The sequence below is a fragment of the Leptonychotes weddellii genome, chromosome 2, assembly GCF_054177405.1.
Source record: "Leptonychotes weddellii isolate Sample4059 chromosome 2, ASM5417740v2, whole genome shotgun sequence".
Classification (NCBI taxonomy): Eukaryota; Metazoa; Chordata; class Mammalia; order Carnivora; family Phocidae; genus Leptonychotes; species Leptonychotes weddellii.
The window spans coordinates 57,051,236-57,072,079 of NC_138370.1; positions in this window are offsets into that span (position 1 = coordinate 57,051,236).

Genomic DNA, 20,844 nt, shown 5'->3' on the forward strand with positions numbered 1-20,844 from the left:
TGCCCGTTTCTGGCAAACAGCAATCATGATTAAATCCAACTCAGTGCATGGCCAAATATGGCTAAAGAAATACCTATAAACATGAAGATTAGTCTCACTTTAAATTCACAACTACTAATGTCAGGTGGACCTCTAGTGCTCTTCTAGACCTCCTACTATGTAACCTAGAACATTCACTCTTCTATTCTCCTAGACTATTGTGTGCCTTCTCCTCATTCCATACCCTTCCGGATCTCCTCTTCCGTTCTCATTCTATGGATAACCATGTTTCCTATTTACAGAGAAAACAGAAATTATCAGTTAGAAGCCATGCAGTAAAGAACACCATAATGGTAAATAAGTCATTGTTTTGGGTAGAGGCACTGCAGGCAGGAAAGGTAAATCCACATACAGGTTAGGTATAAACTGCATCTTCTAAGATGAGAGTACTCAGTGTAAGCAACCTGCCACAGGTAGACAGATGAATCCCTTGGAGAACGATGCCATATTGAAGGCTCAGTGTGATCACTGAGTATGCACACAGCAAGTGCCAACTTGCTGTTGGCAAGTCAGACACTCAGCAGTAGGTATGGTTTAGTGAGCCCATGCATAACTTAGTTCCTGCTGCCACAACCACTTTGTTCATGAGCCAATGTTGTGAGGACAGAATGGTTGGGACAAAGGTTGAATGGTGTCTACAGAATGGAACATTGTTTATCCACCTAATTACTAAGATCCTCTTTTGCTGAGATTGCTCCTTGGTTAACATTTATGTTGAATACATATATCTGCACATTCTCTGTGAATTTGGACAAGTCTATCCATACAAGCAAAAATCCTTGTCTCAAATTTCCCAACTGTATCCTTTCCAAGTTACCCACCATCCAGTCAATGTGTCACTTCTCACCAATCAAAGTATATCTATGTGTTTGTAAACCTCTCCTTCCACCCAGGAAACATGACCAATCTAATGCACAGCTAAAAAATCTGCCCACTGGGAAGAATTTATTTTACTTTTGTTCTTCAGAAGTATCCTGTGTGGGGCTGCATACGGCAGCCACCACTTTAGAGGTGTCAAGTATATCTTCAAAACCATATGTAAACTATGCCCACCTTATATTTCTTTCTAAGTTGACTGGACATAAGGAACTTTTGATGAAGATACAAGTGTGGATTGAGAGAGAGGAGGCAATATAGCAGCAAAAAAGAACTATGGGGATTTGAGTCACTTCTTCTTGCAATGTATTTATACTGCTAGAAATTACAAATCTCATAAATTGCAAAGGTATATTTTATATTACTAAACAGAATAATCATCTTAAACATTTGCTCTTAGATGACTTTATTCATGCAGTTCTTCACAATGGATACACTCTCCTTATATAGGCACGATTAAGGGTAAACTAAATTTTTTGTTTCTGATCCACCTCAAAAGAAAGTTACCCCTAAAATACAATATAATTTCTGTCCAAAAATGAAGAAACTTATGACAACTTGTTTCACTACAGTTTTTGCCCTACCTCTAAGCCAACAAAACAACAAAATACCCAGTCTCATGCATAATTTTGACCAAAACATATGATAAAATTTGTATATAAACATAATGCAAATGTAGAGCTATATAGATGTAACTGAACATTCTTCCCATTTATTATAATTATTTGAAAAAGATTAAGAAGATAAACTAACAACAGCTATAAAAGTAACCTTCCTTTATGCTATTTGCCTGTTATTACAATTCTGTATTCTCAGTGTGGGGTTATAACCACACTTGGCAATTACTTGTAGAATGTTTCACCATGTCATAAATCAGTAATTAGGGCAAATAAAGGCTGCTCCAATATGATGAGTTATTTAAATGGTACATGGCATAAATTTTCCTATTCTGGTATAGTCGAAGTATGAGAACTTGCAAGTGTTTGACTTAGTGGTAAAGAAATTTTAACTTTTTATAGTAATTAATGTAACTGTTTTCCTTTTAGTACCAGGCTGCTAATTATTCTTGCAAAAAAGAGTGCCATAGATTTTTTTATTTCAATGTCTTCATACTCCATTTCCCTTACTATCTGCATGCCATTCTACAGACACCCTTACTTGTCACATACTCTTCCTGCTCCTGTGGACACTGGTCTCACCATCTGTTCAGTCCATTCAGTTGACACACCCACTCTCCACCTCAGCTGCAAGATACTTCACGTTTTAAATATGTTAGCTCCAAAGATATAAAATCACAAATTATGTCTTCATTATTTTTAAAGGGCAGAGAGAGCAGAAAACATACTATTTCCTTCCAAATTCTTGTTTCAAGGTCATTTCCAAGTCTTGGTAGTTCCTTCATGAATAGACTACAATATTAACTTATTTAATATGTAAGGTGCCATTTAGAAGTGCTAATATTATGTTGCCAGGACTTTAATGGAGCTTATGTTTCAGTTCTCAGAGACAAAAATAAACCAGTAAGAGAGCAGTATTACTTCAGAGTAGAATAATTACTATGGAATAATAATAATATTAAAAGTGTGTAAGATCTGATTCAGAATAACTGAAGTTACGATGAAAAGAGGAAAAAGTAAAACATGCTGTTTCTGAGCAGGTCACACCAAAGCCGAGACGAAGAATGAAGGGCCAGTTATTCCAAGGTCTGGACGGTGCAGCTTCCTGATGGAGAAGAAAAGCTTGGAGTGTGAGATAAATAAATAAATAATGTATGTTAGGCTGGTGGAGACACATGAAAGGAAAAATGTTACAATAATGAATCTAGGTAGTAGTCTGAGGGCAGATGCTGCATAAAGACTTTAGATATTTTTCCTAAGTGTCATGGGAAGCTTTTGAAAAATTTTAAGCATGGTGGTGCCATAACCTAGTTTAAGCAGAAGATGAAGGATAAATTAAGAGACTACTCGTTGAAGAATTCTAGGTAATATATCTGGGGATTATACTGTAGTGGTGGTAATGAAGATGAGAAAAATAAATGGAATTAAATTTGATTTTTGGAGTAAAAGTTATGTCTTGCTCATGAATTGGGGAAGTGTTATGAACATCTGTGAGATATAAAGAAATGGTTGTTAAATTACAGAGCATAGCATTATTTGATCCTGTTCTTGTTCTGTGTCTCATATGTGCTGAATATTTTCATGTGCTCTCTCTCAATATGTATGCAAAATAGCCTCTTCCCAACACCATTAAAGTATATGTCCATAAATATATTTATCCATTTGATTATTATGCATTGTTTGCACATTAGGTTTTTAAATTTTTACTCAAATTTCAGTTAGTTAACATACTGATGTTAAAGACTGATGTCCCTTGAGGACATTGGGTCTTAAAGGTTATATTAATGACATCACCTTTGAAGATTCCTTTCCCTGCCTTTATATTTTTTTAAAAGTTACTATTTTCTATTTGCTTCTTTTGTTTTTTGTCATATTATTAGATTTTATTTTTCTCAAGTGCTTGGGATTTCTTAGCTATCTCAACATATTTCAGAATTATGCATTAAAAAGATATTTGGTGGGGGCGCCTGGGTGGCTCAGTTGGTTAAGCCTCCAACTCTTGATTTTGGCTCAGGTCATGATCTCCAGGTGCTGAGATAGAGCCCTGCTTTGGGCTCTGTGCTGAGTGTGGAAACTGCTTCAGATTCTCTTTCTCCCTTTGCCCCCACCCCCCACACTCAAATAAATAAATGAATAAATAAATAAATAAATAGATAGATAAATAAATAAATAGATAAATAAATAAGAAAGATATTTGGGATTACCATGTGTGATGTGTGTTAATGTGCTTTATCAACTGTGAATTTGATTTGATGATCTTGCAGCGCTGTTATGTTTAGAAAACCAAAATACAAGTATCTTTAGGATTTTTCTTGGAGGCAGTTTATTTCTCCCTATGAAGATGACTTACCTCTGCCAAAAACATACTAATTAACCAGGCATGTTTGTTCTGGGGGTGTTTGGAGTTTAGTGAGGGATAAAGGGGAGGTGCTCATTATTCATTAATGATAGCTAACATTTATTGAGCACTTATTCTGTGCCAGGTGCTGTTTTAATATTCTGTTTTATTCTCTCATTTATTTCTCATATAATTCAATGAGTTAGGTATAAGATTTATCCATATTTTATGAGTGATAAATCAGATCCAGATAGATTAAATAACTTACCTAAAGGCACAAGACTAAGAAGTGAGAAAGATGTGTTAATTTTTCAGCAATTTTTTTTTTTTTAATTTTTGATTCTGTGACTAAAAGATCTTGACTTCCACTGCGTGTGTTAGAAAGGCTTATTAAGGGGTACCTGGGTGGCTCAGTACAGCCCCTGGGATAGAGCCCCATGTCCAGCTCTCTGCTCAGTGGGGAGCCTGCTTCTCATCAGTGTTTTTCTCCTACAGCCCTCCACTGATTGAATGAGGCCCACCCACATAACTGAAGGTAATCTGCTTTACTCCAAGTCTACTGATTTAAATCTAAATATTATCTAAAAAATACCTTTACAGCAACATCAACTGATGCTTGATGAAATATTTAGAAACAAATGGCCTAGCCAAATTGACACATACAGCAACCATCACAACAACTTTGGTAAAAATAAAACTTTAATTTAAGAAAATAATAAATTATATATGTTGTGAAAAAATGTATTGTTCTAAGCAGATCTTCTGAGAGCTCTAATCAAGTCAACTTACATACTTTTAGTCATTCATCCTGGATTTGTCATCCCACCTTTGGATTCAAGCAGTATTGACACTTGATGGAGCCCTCAATCCATACCCTTGACAAAAACAGACTGAATAAATCCCGAAATTTGAGTCCGACTTTCCTCAATGTTAAGCATCAGCAACTGTCCTATGTACTTTAATACGGGTCATAATAATAAGTAAGAATTCAGTCCCTGTGCTCACTCCCTAAAAATATAGTGATTACAAATGGTGATTCAGGTTCTTTGCCAGTTTTAATTTGATACTTTGTCTCTGTTATTGAGTTGTACAAGTTCTTTATATATTCTGGTTATTTATCAGGATATATAATTTACAAATATTTCCTCTCGTTCTGTGCATTGTCTTTTCAATCTAGACATTTTTCCAAGGAAGATGTACAAATTACCAACAAACACATAAAAAAATATGCTCAACATCATTAGTTATTAGCAAAATGCAAATCAAAACTACAATGAGATACAATTCACACCACTAGGTTTCAAAAAACAACATTATCATCATCAGAAAATAACAAATGCTAGCAAAGATAAGGAGCAATTAGAATCCTCATACATTACTGGGGGGAATGTAAAATGGTACAACCATTATGAAAAACAATTTAGCATGTCCTCACACAGTTAAACATAGAATTGCTGTATGATTCAGCAATTATGTTTCTAAGTATATACTAAAAATAATTGAAAGCAGGTACTCAAACAGATACTGATGTGTGAATCTTCATAGCAGTATTAGTCATAATAGTCAAAAGGTGGAAACAACCCAGAGGTCCATCATCTGATAAATGGATAACCAAATGAAGTGTGAAGCTGTATAAAAACCAAAGACTATAATAGAAGTAGAGGCAAAGATTTATGATCACAAAGCAAATATAACAATTAATACAAATAAAAAATTAAGAACAATGTCATGATGGAGATGTATCTGAGCTGAGATTTGAAAGATAAATGGAATATTAATGACAGAAAAAGTCATGTGGTTTACAACCTATGTGTTCCATGTGAGCAAAGCCATGGGAACGTGACAGTATACAACATATTCCAAGCATTATGGGGAGTTTGGGATGATTAGAGGATAGAGTGACAGGACAACAAAGTTAGAAATGAGGGCTGTCAAGTAAGCAAGAGTCAGGTGGAAAAACCAGACAAGTGTATGACATGGTATTTCACCTTAATTCTGTAGATATCGGTGGACTATTGAGCCATTTTGAAAATAAATATGAGTCAATCTGTAGAGTTGGACTGCTTTATTGGTCAACTGGAAAGAAGAAACATGACATGCATTTAAACTATAATAGTTTCGGCTAAAGATTAAAAACACTAACCTGAAAATAGAAAAGAAAAGAAAAATGTAAATAAAATGTTTTGCATGGGTAGTCATGGTTAAATTTTGTCTTTAAATAAATATATTCTGACTAGGATAAGAAGAAGATTTAAACTGAATATATTTTGGAGATTTCTAGATTTGTTTTCCGATGGAAGGTAGTGTCTCTTACGAAAAACAGATACACTGGGGTGCCTGGGTGGCTCAGTCGTTAAGCGTCTGCCTTCCACTCGGGTCATGATCCCAGGGTTCTGGGATCAAGCCCGGCGTCGGGCTCCCTGCTCTGCTGGAAGCCTGCTTCTCCCTCTCCCACTCCCCCTGCTTGTGTTCCTGCTCTCACTATCTCTCTCTGCCAAATAAATAAATAAAATCTTTCAAAAAAAAAAAAGAAGAAAAGAAAAACAGATACATGGAAAGCAGAGAAGAGTGGATAAGATATTTAATTTTGCTTACTTGAGAGCATATGGTATGTTTAAGGTGTGTTCCCATGTCAGCAGCTATCACCATTCAGGGAAGAAAAGTGAAGTATCTTTGAATATTCATTCAGAATTTGAATATTCATTCAGAATCTCCAAGATTATCTTCAGAGTTCTAACCTCAAAGTCTGTTATTTTTGACATTTGCTAAAATCACTGTTCCCTATTTATATGACAAACCAACTTTCTGTATAGTCTCCAGGAAATAGCCATTGTGGGCTTTCTTTTTCAGCCCCACCACCTTACTGTTGATGTTTATTTCCCATATATTCATTGAAGGAACTCCACTTGATTGTGAGAATGCTGTTGTAACCCCAATACTGTGTTCTGAGGTTACCAATCCACTAGATGCCATAGAAGGACTAGGTTAAAGCTAGAAATGGGGGGATAGTCTTCTCTCCACAGTGCTAGGCTTTGTCACTTCGGAAATAAATGACTATGAATGTTCTCATCAAAAGTTACTTCGAGTTCCCTCTCACCTCATTTTTTCACTAGAAGTTCCAACGGTATCCCAAAATGAGAAGGTGCATAGTTGTTTGCAATTTCTATGGCACCTTCCACACTAAATACTTCTCGTCTGTCTTGGAGCATAGTGTAAGATTCCTTGCATACTAAATATGGCAATACAAAAGGGTTTTCCAGACTTTAACATCTCATGGGCTAGCAAATCTTAAGGCAAAACATTTGTTTACTTCCTTAGAATAAGTAACTTGTTACCTTGTCAAATGAAACCGTAATTTCATAGAAAGGCCATTTTACCCCTAAATTTAAAGTATATTATCTTAGAATACAAACATTAAATTTTTTAATGTTAAAAAATAAATGTACCAATGTATCTGTAATCTCCTTATGTATTTGAGTATTGGGTAAAATCCTGTCAGACACTGCCCCAGTCTTTAAGAGCAATACTTGAAAATCTTTGCAATAGAAGATGGGAGAACCAACAGCCCAACTGTGCTGAAAACAACCAGGCTAAATTAGGATACTTCACTCTTAACTATGAGTGTCAGTTATCTCACTCATAGATTAAAAAGGAAAGTTTATGAAGCCCTTCTAAGGATTTCATAATCTTCATGTGGAAATTTAATTTGTTGCTGTTTCAATTAATTGCCTACACTGCATGTTTCAGGAATATATGAGTTTCTCAGATAAGCTTGCCACATCTTTCTGAAACTTGACTTGTTACTAGATGTTTTGAGTACAAAAATTGGAATGAATGGTAAATTATAGTTAAATGCAAATTAAGAAAACTTTGTATCCATATAAAATACACTCCAAGTGTTTCTGCAGATTATTTTCATGCATAACTGGAACAGGGTGATGACATTGGGAAGGTCTAGAGGATGCAAAGTCATCCTTTTTTGCCAGTAGGTGTATTTTGATGAAAACATCTGAGGAACATTGCACTTAACCCCAAATCAAAAATTATATCTTTAATTGCATCTTTATAGAGAAAACTGGGCATCTAAACCTTTCTATTAAAGTAAGCAAACCCAAACATATACTATTCACTTAGTAATTATAAAAGCATTTTTCATTCAAATCAGAAGTCTTCCTTAATATAATACATAAATCTAATTTATGCCTTCACTCAAAACCTAAAAATTTACTGAACTTATTCAAATATCTGATTTCTGAAATGGAAAAGACACTTATTCAAATTTTATACCTCAATATTAGCATACAATTATTCTAGACAGATTGTTTAACTTCATACAGGTCATGTAACACCCTCTCTACTATGATGCCATTCATTCCATGGTCTTATTTTAAACTGCTGGAAATAACTTAGTTTAGGATTTTCAGGTTAGTACACTAAGTAAAGAACACTTTATCAGCCGAGATAAAAATTCCATTAGGGAATGTCCTACAAGCACTGGACTGATGGACTGCTAGCGTGAAGGCGGCAGTTAGCAAGCAGACATGGTTTATAAGATAAATTAATAGACCCTGAAAATGTTAAGAGAAAAAAAAAAAGCTGCATTGTAGTTAACTAGCAAATAAAGTACTCCACAACCTCTCTTTCTAGGCCATAAAAAATATAATACAGTTTTTGTTTGTTTGTTTGTTTGTTTTTAAAGATTTTATTTATTTATTTGAGAGAGAGAATGAGAGAGAGAGAACACATGAGAGGGGATAGGGTCAGAGGACGAAGCAGACTCCCTGCCGAGCAGGGAGCCCGATGCGGGACTCGATCCAGGGACTCCGGGATCATGACCTGAGCCGAAGGCAGTCGCTTAACCAACTGAGCCACCCAGGCGCCCAAAATATAATACAGTTTTCTGTCAAAAAGAGCACAGCCCATGCTTCATAGTTGCTTACACTTGTCGTAGAGCACCGATTATAATTCCGAAGTTCCTCAGAAACACTTACGCCTCCTCTCACCTTAAAATAGAATAAAACAACAGCACAGTAAGAAATGAATTTTATGAATAAAAAGACATGCACGGATGAGGGAGGGGAGACAGCTAATGTCTTTTTGGGTCCTCCTTCATCCAGAGATCTTTTATGTAATATATTCACATTATTCATTTTATTTCAGGATGCCAAAATCAGTAAGCCACAGATATTTAATAGTGTCAGGCATGTGCAGAACACCACATGAGTCACTTCGAGGTGTTTCTTTGTTTGTTTGTTTTTTAAGATTTTAAGTGATTGATGGAAACTGGGCTCACTCCCCACCAACTGGTATAATGGTCTTAGAAATGGTATAATAAAGTCTTGGAAAATAAAAGGAAAGTTTCTTGAAAATTGTCCTGATGTGTTGTATGAGGAGTGGGAGAAGAGTTCATGAATAAGCTTGTACCTACAGTGATAGAATTTGATATCTCACAGTTTTGGCATCACGGGGTTTATCAATTCTTGTCCACATTACCATGTCTCTGCACTGACAATATCACAAGAACAATTTCTTCTGTTATTAAATTTACAAACAGACACACAAACCAAAAGCCTGAGGTTATTTAATCTCAACACAATGTAATAAATTAGAATGAATTTCAATGTGGGATTTTCTTGCATGAAATTTATTTTAATGTGAATTTTAGCATATATGTGGGAAATAATTCTAGACTGATTGTTGAAAATTTAATTTGTATCCCACCTTATAAACTTCATCACTTTTGGAAAATTTGCCAGTCAGGGTATCTTTTTTTTTCCCTTTTTTTTAAATATCTCTTACCTTTCAACATTTTATTTGAAACTAAAACCAGGACAGTGATTGGTACTCTGTTGGTGCTTAATAAAAATTTGCTGATTGAAAGAAAAATATATTACTTCACAATGTTAGTACATTAATTCACAATGTTAATCATTTTAATTACTTATCTGAACCTCCATTTTCATAAGTGTTTCCCATATAACATTTTATTTGAAGATATTAATTATATTCATGTCTACATAATATTAATTATGCTAACAACTCAAGTTTAATTCAGGTTTGCATTTCTTCATTTGTAAATTGAAAGTTTGGACTAAAGAGCCCCAGTAATTTTTTAAATTATGTTTAATATTTTATATTGAAGAAAAAATATGAAAAGAAGCTCCGATTCTATTATGGTATATTCTTATGGCTATAAGTCCTCCCAAACCCATCTTTTCCACTGATGATTTCCACTGTATGAAAGACAAAAGCAACTGTCTGGAAGCCTTAAAGAATAAATAAAAGCAGATTTGATTGTGGAGGGGTGTCAGACCTCATATAGGGATAATGTTCCCATTGCCTTAGTTGTTATTGTATTCTCTATCATGGCTTTACCCCAAGGGTGAAACTTAGCTGTAAAGAAGTGCAACAGTGTATAGAGAATAAAACAACACTAGAAATTCCATCTTTCAGTCCAGAGAAACCAGAGAAAGGATCCCCTGCAGGCATAGAGTATAGGATAATCCCAGGAAGAGAGCTGGAGAAGATTTCCTAATTCTATGTACAAAGCCGCATGTATTTAGCCTAACATCTAAACTATACAGCATGGGAGAGACCCAAACAGTATAATGAAGCCTTTGAAAGCTGAACTGACATTTGAACCACCTATATGAGTCTCAGACTAACCTCTGAATAATGCGTTAAGTGCGCAGCTCAAAACAATATAGTAAAAACTTAAAGTAGTAAAGGGAAGCAAACGTGAAATTAAAAAATAATAATAATAAAATGAAAAACAATAGGAATTTTCACCAGTGAAAAGAAACTATAAAAAAAATCAAATGGAAAATTTGGATACAAATAATTCAGTTTGTTGGGGGAAAAACTCATTAAATGATCTCAGTAGTCGAATATACATGACGGAAGAGTCAGTTAACACAAGACTGACCAGCAGAAATTCTTTAATTTGAAAAACAAAGAAAAAATGATAATAAATGACCAGATTTTAATACACCCATGGGAAACTACCACAAAGTCTAGCGTATGTGTAATTAGACTCCTACAATGATCTGAAAAGGGGATTGGGGGTAATTAGACTCCCACAATGATCTGAAAAGGGGATTGGGGGAAAATCATTTGTGTGCATGTATATAGGCATACCTTGGAGATAATGCTGGTCCAGTTCCAGACCACTGCAATAAAGTAAATATTGCAATAAAGTGAGTCAAATGAATATTTTGGTTTCCTAGTGTAAAAGTTATGTTTACACTATCCTGCAATCTATTAAGTGTACAATAACATTTGTCTTAAATATATATATATGTATGCTTTAATTAAAAAAATACTTTATTGCTAAAAAATGTTAACCACTCCCTGAACTTTCAGTGGGTCATAAAAACTGATCACAGATCACCATAACAAATATAAGAATAATGAAAAAGTTTGAAATATTGTCAGAATCACCAAAATGTGACACAGAGACACAAAGTGAGCAAATGCTGTTGGAAAAATGGTGTTGATAGACTTCCTCAATGCGGGGTTGCCACAATCTTTAATTTGTAAAAGCTACAATATTTGCAAAATGCAGTAAAAAGCAGAACAAGGTATGCCTGTACATATATATTTATTTTTGTACATATATACACATATGCCCACACACAGCAAACACACATATACACATACATACATATATTAAATAATGGCTAAGAACTTCATGGTAAATAGTAATATAGTAAAAGAAGTACATTTACAGATTCCAGAAGCTCAGGATTCCAAACAAGATAAACTCAAAGAAAATCACACCCAGATACATTATAATCAAACTGCTAAATACCAAAGAAAAAGAAAAACTTGAAAGCAACTAGAAAAACATAAGTTGATTTCTCATGATTGTGAATTTTTCATCAGTAACCACTGTGTGGATAGAAGACCTTTAATGTGCTTAAATTAGAAAACTGTCAATCTAGAATTCCACATTCTGTGAAGATGTCCTTTAGGTATAAAGTGGAAGTAAAGGAATTCTCCGATAAAGGGAAATTATTTCTGGAAAACCTATTCTGCATACTAATAGTAGTCCATCAAGATCAAGGTAAATGATACCAGAGGGAATTTTGCATCTATAAGAATGAAGAATGAACAATAGAAATACTAAAGAGCTACTTAAAGATAAAAGACATTTTACTATTTATGTTCTTTAAAATATGTATGAATGTTTAAAGCAAAAATTATAAAAACTTCTTCTGGAGTTTTCAATGCATGTAGACTTATAATAACCATAACATGAAGGTCAGTAGTGGGACAAAAGGACCTATATATCTTCAATGACTCTGTATTTTATTGAAGTAGTACAAAATTAACCCTTAGACACTGTAAAGATTTACATGTGCATATGGCATCCTCAAGAGCAACCAGAAAAAACAAAAAACAAAAAACAGAATACTCTAAAACAAATACAAATAACCCAAAATAAGGTAAGTTAGAAAAAGAACACAGAGGTACACAAAATAAGGAAACAAAAATGAAACAAATAATAAAATGGTAGGTCTAAATCTTAACCTACAATATTTACACTGAATGTTAGTATTTTAAAAACTCCAATTATTTACAAAAATAAAATGGGTAAAAAGGGAAGACCCTACAATGTGTTGCCTAAAAATAAGCACATTTAAGTGTAAATAAATAAAAAGATAAGTTGAGAGTAAATGGATTAAATATAATACAATTAAATTCCTCTATAATAGTGGCTTTGCAAAAAAATATGATTTTGTTAGAATTATAGTGATAATAATTAACTTTTTAGAACCCTCTCTTTTTTTCTTTTAGATTATAAGTTTGCCACACAGGGAAATGTGGAATAATATCAAAACTAAAATGGAAAGTGAAAATCTCATATAGCTATAGTAGATATGGAGAGAGTAAGAAACAGAGATCTACAATGTACCCATTGCTTGTTAACTGAAGCAGCAATTTTACATTTGGATAGAGAAACATAAAAATTTACATCCCAAAATAATCTTGTCAAATTCTCTAAATCAAAGTATGAAGATTAATAAGATTATTAAAAACTCAGGATCAATTTAATTAAGTATATACCCTAAAATAATCTTCACAGTGCAGAAGATGATAGCACTGACCCAATAAAATTATTGAATTACTGAAAAGCAGAAACAGACCATTTAAAATTATAGAATGTACTTATGTGATGATTTCAAATATGATATTTCATACTAGAAAGAGAATTGAATATACAAATCTAAACCTCTGCATAAGTCAGAAGTACTGGCTTCATGAAATCAGAAAGAACTCTTGGGGCCTTATTAAAATTGAAGAAAAACCACCAAAACTATTTTGAAACACATAAGAGATATTTGTTTTCCAGGAGCCATTTAAGTCAGACAGAGAAATACAAATGCTGTATGATCTCACTTACATTGGAATTAAAAAAAAAAAAATCATAGAAAATAAAGATCAGACATGTGGTTACCAAAGGCAGGAGTGGGGAGAGGGGGAATTGGAGGAAAGTAGACAAAAGGTATAAGCTTCTAGTTACAAGAGAAATAAGTACTAGGGATGTAAGGGACAAAATGATGACTATAGCTAACACTACTGTATGATACATGGGAAAGTTAAGAGAGTAAATCCTAAGAGTTCTCATTACAGGGAGAATTTTTTTCTTTATTCTTTTCTTACCTCTTTTTTTTTTTTTTTTAGCAGTATCTATATGACAGAGAAAGACAACAGATGATTTCACTCATATGTGGAATTTAAGAAACAAAACAGATGAATGTATGAAAAGAAAGAAAGAGAAAGAGAGAGGTAAACCAGGAAACAGAATCTTAACTATAGAGAACAAACTGATGGTTACCAGAGAGGATGGGGGTGAGGGGATGGGTGAATTAGATGATGGGGATTAAGAAGGGCACTTGTTGTGATGAGCACTGGGTGTTGTTTGTAAGTGATGAATCACCAAATTCTCCTGAAACTTATGTTACACTGTATGTTAAGTAACTGGAATTTTTAAAAAAACTTGAAAAAAATAGTACCTATATAACAAGATGGATGTTAGCTGAACCTATTGCAGTAATCATTTCACGGTATACGTAGATCAAACCATCATGCTGTGTGCCTTAAACTTATACAGTGATGTGTATCAGTTATTTCTCAATAAAACTGGAAAAAATGTTTTAAAACAAAGGATTAAAATAAACATATAAAACAGAAAGTATGGTTAAATAAGCCATAAAGCTTACCTTAAAAGTTAGCTTCCAGATTAAATTTGATATCACCTTGAAATTTGAAGCTTAAACAATTTATGAAAATTTATTGAAGCCATAAGCTAAAGCTATGGACAAAGATATTTCAGGTTGAAAAAAGGCAGCCAAGCTTGAAAATGTGCCCTTATGGAATGACAGAGTCAAAGATGTATTATAAATTTCTCAAAAGTATTACTAGAACAAATGAATTGAGAAAATGATGATGGTTAGTTGGCAATTTTCTTTAAAGTTGGTTGATAAAATTGGAAGCAAGGGTGAGAGTAACTAGGCCATTTGTGTGGTCTTTTCCCTTAAAACTATAAAAATAATAACTCTAAAATTATTTTGTTTACCATAATATTGACTGGTAAAGCATTCATGGGGAAAATTTCAAAAAGAGATGTGAGGTTTTATGCTTATTATTCTGTGACAAGGTATTGACTGGAAAAAATGTGTAGATGTGTGCCAAATGTGGAGCGAGCATATATGTGGGAGGGCATAAGTTCCATTTTAGCAAAAATAAATTTCATATAGACAGTTATATGTATTAGTTTAGTAGTCTTGGCTTAAAATATCAAATTTGGGAGTGAGGAATGACCACTGAAACAAAAGATAAACTTGAGAGGAGGTGCAGAAAGGCAAGAGCACCAAGGAATTACAAAACAAATGAAGGAGGCAGGAAGCTCCATGGCTGTGAAGCTGGAAGAAAACCAGGAGGCTGTGGCACCACAGAAGCAGAATGGAAGACTTATGGGGAGAGATACGGTGGCTCAAAGCCAGATTTCAATGTCTTTTTTATTCAAAGATGAGACAAAGATAAATAATTGATAAAACATAGAAAAAATACATCAGCAATGACCAAAGGAGATGGATTGACCAGAAAACAAAACAAAACAATAGATCTGATAAAATTCTCTAATAATTTGCACGGCTGGGTTTGGAATAAGTCCATATTGTTATTAAATCTGATTTCCACAGAGCACTATGTAGAGAGAAGTGAATGTACAAATTCTCCAAATATCTCAGGAACAAGTCCTTGTTTCAAAAGCATATAATACTTAAGGTTAAAGAGAGAATCACCAGGGGCGCCTGGGTGGCTCAGTTGGTTAAGCAACTGCCTTCGGCTCAGGTCATGATCCTGGAGTCCCGGGATCGAGTCCCGCATCGGGCTCCCTGCTCGGCAGGGAGTCTGCTTCTCCCTCTGACCCTCCCCCTCTCATGCTCTCTCTATCTCATTCTCTCTCTCAAATAAATAAATAAATAATCTTTAAGAAAAAAAAAAAAAGAGAGAGAATCACCAGAAGAAATAAGACTAAAAGCAAAATAAAGAAAAAAATTGTACAATAAAGGAAAACTTGAGAGGAAAATTTTGCGTGTTAACTCTAAAATATAACAATCATTAAGATAGTCATTTAAAAAACTAATGTGCTTGCAACAGTGTAGAGAAAGCAAGGACTTAACTCCTGCAAAGCCACTGGTCTGAGGCAAGGGTAAAAAGTTTCTGTATGCTTAGCAACAAATACCTCCTTCTGAGAAAGAGAACAAAGGAGAGATGACAGCCTTCAGGAAGTAATGGTTGTCTGGGCAAAATTAGAAGTAACAGTTTAAAGCCTGCTTGCACAAGTATTTCTATTTTCCAGGAGCCCTAAAATAATGTTGACCATGAAGAAATACATCCTGTGATTGTCTTGTGCCCACTAAGAAAATGACCGTGGGACTGAAAGACTGAAAGATTCCCTGCCCCTCACCCTCTGGAAAAGTGCCTTTTTAAGCCTTACAGACTACCCTTTCCAAGAGTGACACTCTTCTTTCTTGTGATCTCCCTCGTATACAAGCTATCTCTAATAAACTCTGCCTGTTTTCTTTCGGTTCAGTGTTCATTTCTATGACACTGAGACTCAAGAAGCTGGTCTTGGGGGTCCAATAACATGGTGAACCATCTCCCCAATGAACTACCATTTAACTGGAGAAAATTAAAAAAAAAAAAAAAGGCAGTCATTTAAAGTTTCTGGAATGTTAAAGTCTCTGGAAAAGAGCATGTAGCAAACTGAGAAATATTTTTCAAGAAAATCTACTAAATATCAGTGAAAAGTTGGATTCTATGGCATTTGATCCACAATCTTGGATTGGTGAGTGTTTTCTTTGGGTGGGATTTTGCATTAGGGTGGGATTTTGCATTAGGGTCTGGTTTAAGAAAGCAGGAATGCATTCCAGTTGGCTTTTCAGTACATTTGGCAGTCTTTGATTGTACCTCTCTCCTCTCCTGCATAACTAGGGACTTTCCAGGCATGGCTTTCCTGTTTCAATGGGAAGAATGTCTGGTGCATGGCTTTGGGATCTGAGTCCTATGTAGCAATTTCTCGGTTCCAACTTTGGTTATTTTCTCAACTGGATTTGAGAAGTTGACCATTATTTGGGTTCCAGGGCTATCTCTAGATCATCAATTCTGGGTCAGCTAAGTGGATCAAGTTCAGGAAAACTGGGTTTTGGTGCTGGTTTTCTAGAAGTAGGCTTTTGCTCATGTGGGAAATTTGAGTAACCAAATAGGGCTGATGTCCTCATCCATGAATGAGTAATTAGATGCACTGATCTCTGTTCAAACTGCTGCATTTAAAATTCAAAGAATCTATCACTTGACAAACTCAAAGGAAGTTTGGACCTATATTTCCATGGTAACTTTGTTGTGCAAAATTAATTTATTAAAGATACTGCTAAATGTAAAACTGAGCTTTTACTGCAGTATTTTCAAGCAGATTTAATTTGAGCATTCTAGGTTATGTAGCTAACTAATCTTTCCTCCGAAATTTTCCACTCTGTCCAGTAATTCAACATATTTTAACTCTAACTTCATTTGCTAACTGGTAACAAATCATCCTAATTAGCATGTAAGTCAAGATGGTTGTATTCTTTTTATTATTTTTGTTTATTGCTTTGCATTGAAACACTGACATCTTTTATATGCTTTCTTATTTTCACTCATTACATACTTCTAACATGAGCAAAAATGTTATAAAGAGTTATTTTTCATGCTAATGAGCAACTCTGATGAGTGCATCAGTATAAGAAATGTTGCCAATTTGGCATCTAATACAGTGATTCTAAACTTTCTTTTATTGAGCAATGTCAAAAATTTTGTTGCTTTTTTAAGAGTCCCCATTGAATCCATTTTGCTGCAGTTGTTAACTTTTTTGGAATCTTTGTTCTGATATGAATGTTTAAATGCCAGGCAGTCATTTTTTATAGATTATTCAGTTTATATGAAATCTATGAATACTTCCCCTCCTTAATATCAAACTGGCATGATCATCACAGATGAAGAAGATATTCATGCAAGTATTAAAATGATTTCCCATTTTTGCAGGTGGAGTATGAAAGAGTTTATTTAAATAGTGCCTTCAATGCACATTTAGACTGCATTTTTGCCCTTAAAAATAAATATAAAATGTATTGTCTTTTCAGTAAGAAAAATAAACAGAATAGTAGATATCAATTTTTGTATTTAAGGAGTTATATAACCTTGCATCACATTGTGAATCATTTACTTGGGAAATGATAAAAATATACTGAAATATTTTGTCATAGCTTTTCAATCTTCATAATGAGCTCTAACCACATACTCTTTCAGTAGTTTTGATTCCATCTATTCACTCAAGTTCTTCATTTTGTTAAGTGATACCATTAACTGAACACCAATATCGTAGCTGAAATCTAAGGAGGAAAGCTGTTTGGAAAAAAGCAACTAACTCAAAAGGTCATGAGGTGGGGAAAATCAGCTCATAGCTCTCTGATGAGATGAACCCTAAGGTAAGGCACTCTAAGACCCTTTAGGCAAATGTCTCAATCAGCAAGTTAACATTTAATTTCTTGACCGATGTCGTGAAACCTCAGCATGTCAGTTGTGGTATCTGTGCTTTCTGCAATGAGACTCAGCTAGTTTATCATCAAGCTATTGCTATGCCAGAATCAGCCATTCTTTTAAAATATCAACATGTTTCTTTTTCTTGGGAAAGCACATGCCTATGAAAGTAGTCTAAAAACCCTGAAAATTCTTTTTCTATATTGATTTGAAAATTTTTTTAAAAGTCCAAAATGTAGGGGCGCCTGGGTGGCTCAGTCGTTAAGCGCCTGCCTTCGGCTCAGGTCATGATCCCAGCGTCCTGGGATCGGGCCCCGCATCGGGTTCCCTGCTCCTCGGGAAGCCTGCTTCTCCCTCTCCCACTCCTCCTGCTTGTGTTCCTGCTCTCTCTCTCTCTCTCTGTCAAATAAATAAATAAAATCTTTTAAAAAAAAAAAAAGTCCAAAATGTAATCTGCCTAATCTATTAATCAATTATTGGTCTTTTAGAAAGATTATCAATGCTTAAGTAGACTTTTTTTTTCTTTTTGTACAGCTACTGCCTAAACTATTTCTAACTGATATGAATGTGGATCATTTAAGAACTTCAGGAATAGTGTTAGTCCAATGGTAAGGCTCTAATATACTCTCCATTTAAGAACACGTACTGATAAAAGGACACAAGATTATTATGACACTGACATTATATGTACTGAATTTAGAAGACAAGCCAATCTCCAGAGCCTAGAGCAGTTGTGTTACCAAGATTGTTATCCCATATTTTATTACCAAGTCCCAATGCTTAGTGATTCTAGCTTTGTTAGCACGCTGTCAGTCGAAGCTGCTTAACCAGAATCCATCTGTGTGTGTGTGTGTGTGTGTGTGTGTGTGTGTAGAGGTGAGAGCCATTTCTGCCTTCTTTTAAAATTCAGTAATTCAATATGGAGACAGTTCCAGTCCCTGGGCCTTAATGGAAGTATATTTCATTTCCTTTCCTGTATATTAAAAAAATTATTAACTTGCATTTTCCACCTGAGCCCTGTTTTTCTGGCCCTCAAGCCTTGTGTAATCTCACTGCTTGTTTTAACCTTAAGAATGATTCTCAAGGGTTTCTTGAACTGAATGCTTCTCTCGATGCCTTTGAGGTTTATTCCCCAGAGTCGTAAGGAAAACCAAAATCCCTGCCATAGGCTCTTCAAAAAAGTTTAATTTAGGCCTTTAACTCCAAAGCCGTGGCCATAGATTATATAGTCAATTCAAAGCCCAGTTAATTACTTAATAAAGTCATGTCATAAGGGGTGAAACTTGAGCCTATGAATAAGTCACAGAAATTCAACACCATCTTACACAGTACTCACTCTTATCCCTGAATGCAGTACACAATATGTCAAGGCCATCTAAATAATTTGAGTCTAGAAGCTCACCAGTGCTCTGGAGCTCAGGCAGAAGTTGAATGTCACGATGTTTGATATCCCATCTGGCAGATACGGCTAATACTAGAGAAAGCAGTAGATTTCTTTTCTTTTTTCTTTTTTTTTTTGGCTAGTGCATATGAAAAGCTTTCTACTCTAAACTCACTTTGTGGTTCAGGCTATGCTTGTTCAAGTTCAATCCATAATAATAGTCTGCATCATAAGGCCCCAAACCTGTCTTTTGACCTTCTTTCCACTTGACTTTATCATAATGAGGACTGCTCTTTAAAAAAATGAACACTGGCCCATATAAAAAGAGCCATAAAATATACGGAGCTGCCAAAATCAAGATCCCATGTGGTCTACTTGCTTAAAGTCTAACATTTAAGCAGCTAAAAACCAACCATGTGACTGAGAATGTCACGTGGTAAAATACCGGCCGCGATCAACTTTCCAGGCAAAACAACTGCGGTTCCTCTAACTATAATCACGAATCCCCGTTGCCTTGCTTAGTTTGGGGCAGCCAACACTTAGTCCCTTCCGTGGCAGCACTGGAGCCTCAATCATGCCAAATCATTTTGATCCATGCAGTTCTCCTTTAAGTCTCAAAGTTCCTTGATCGATGCGCAAGTTACTAACACTTCACCTCTGATTTGAACTTATCTTCCCCAAACTGCAGGCCTCTCCTGCTGAAAGTCTTTCTCTATAAAACCTAAAGCACTGAAGAACATAGCAAAAGTGAGATCAAAATAGCACATTTAATACTGCCTGGGTATGAGGCAATTATGGACTTCTAAGAGTGAACTGTAGAATTAGACAGACAACCCACCCAGACACGGCCATGCTGAGAACCTCCAGGCATCTACCAATTAGTCAGAGCCTTGACTTCTAAGCCTCTTTTGGTTGGGAGCAAATCAGAGGACCTGCGCTCTGTAGGCAAGAAGCTTCACAGAATGGAGTAGCTGAGATACCCGGTTCTCTGTACCAAACTCAAAATAACACAACAATCATGTTATTTCCCTGGGGGAAGAGTGAGTGAGGAGTGAGGAGCAGAGAATAGATACTCTTCTATATGGAAGAAAATATCAGTAATTGAGAAAAGTGGCTCCTCTAATAGAACTCATGGTAATATGTCACAGGTCAGATCTTTAAATTGGGACTACGATTCCCCATGATAAGAGAGTTCATTTTACACAGCCTAGACATCACAGAGTTGCTGTAACTCAAAAAGAGCCCAACTTGGGGCGCCTGGGTGGCTCAGTCATTGAGCATCTCCCTTCGGCTCAGGTCATGATCCCAGGGTCCTGGGATTGAGCCCCAAATTGGGCTCCCCGCTCTGCAGGAAGCCTGCTTCTCCCTCTCCCACTCCCCCTGCTTGTGTTCCTTTTCTCGCTGTGTCTCTCTCTGTCAAATAAATAAATAAAATCTTAAAAAAAAAAAAAAGCCCAACTCAGTTAAACAATAAAGCTCCACTTAACTCTCATGTTCACATATTTTTT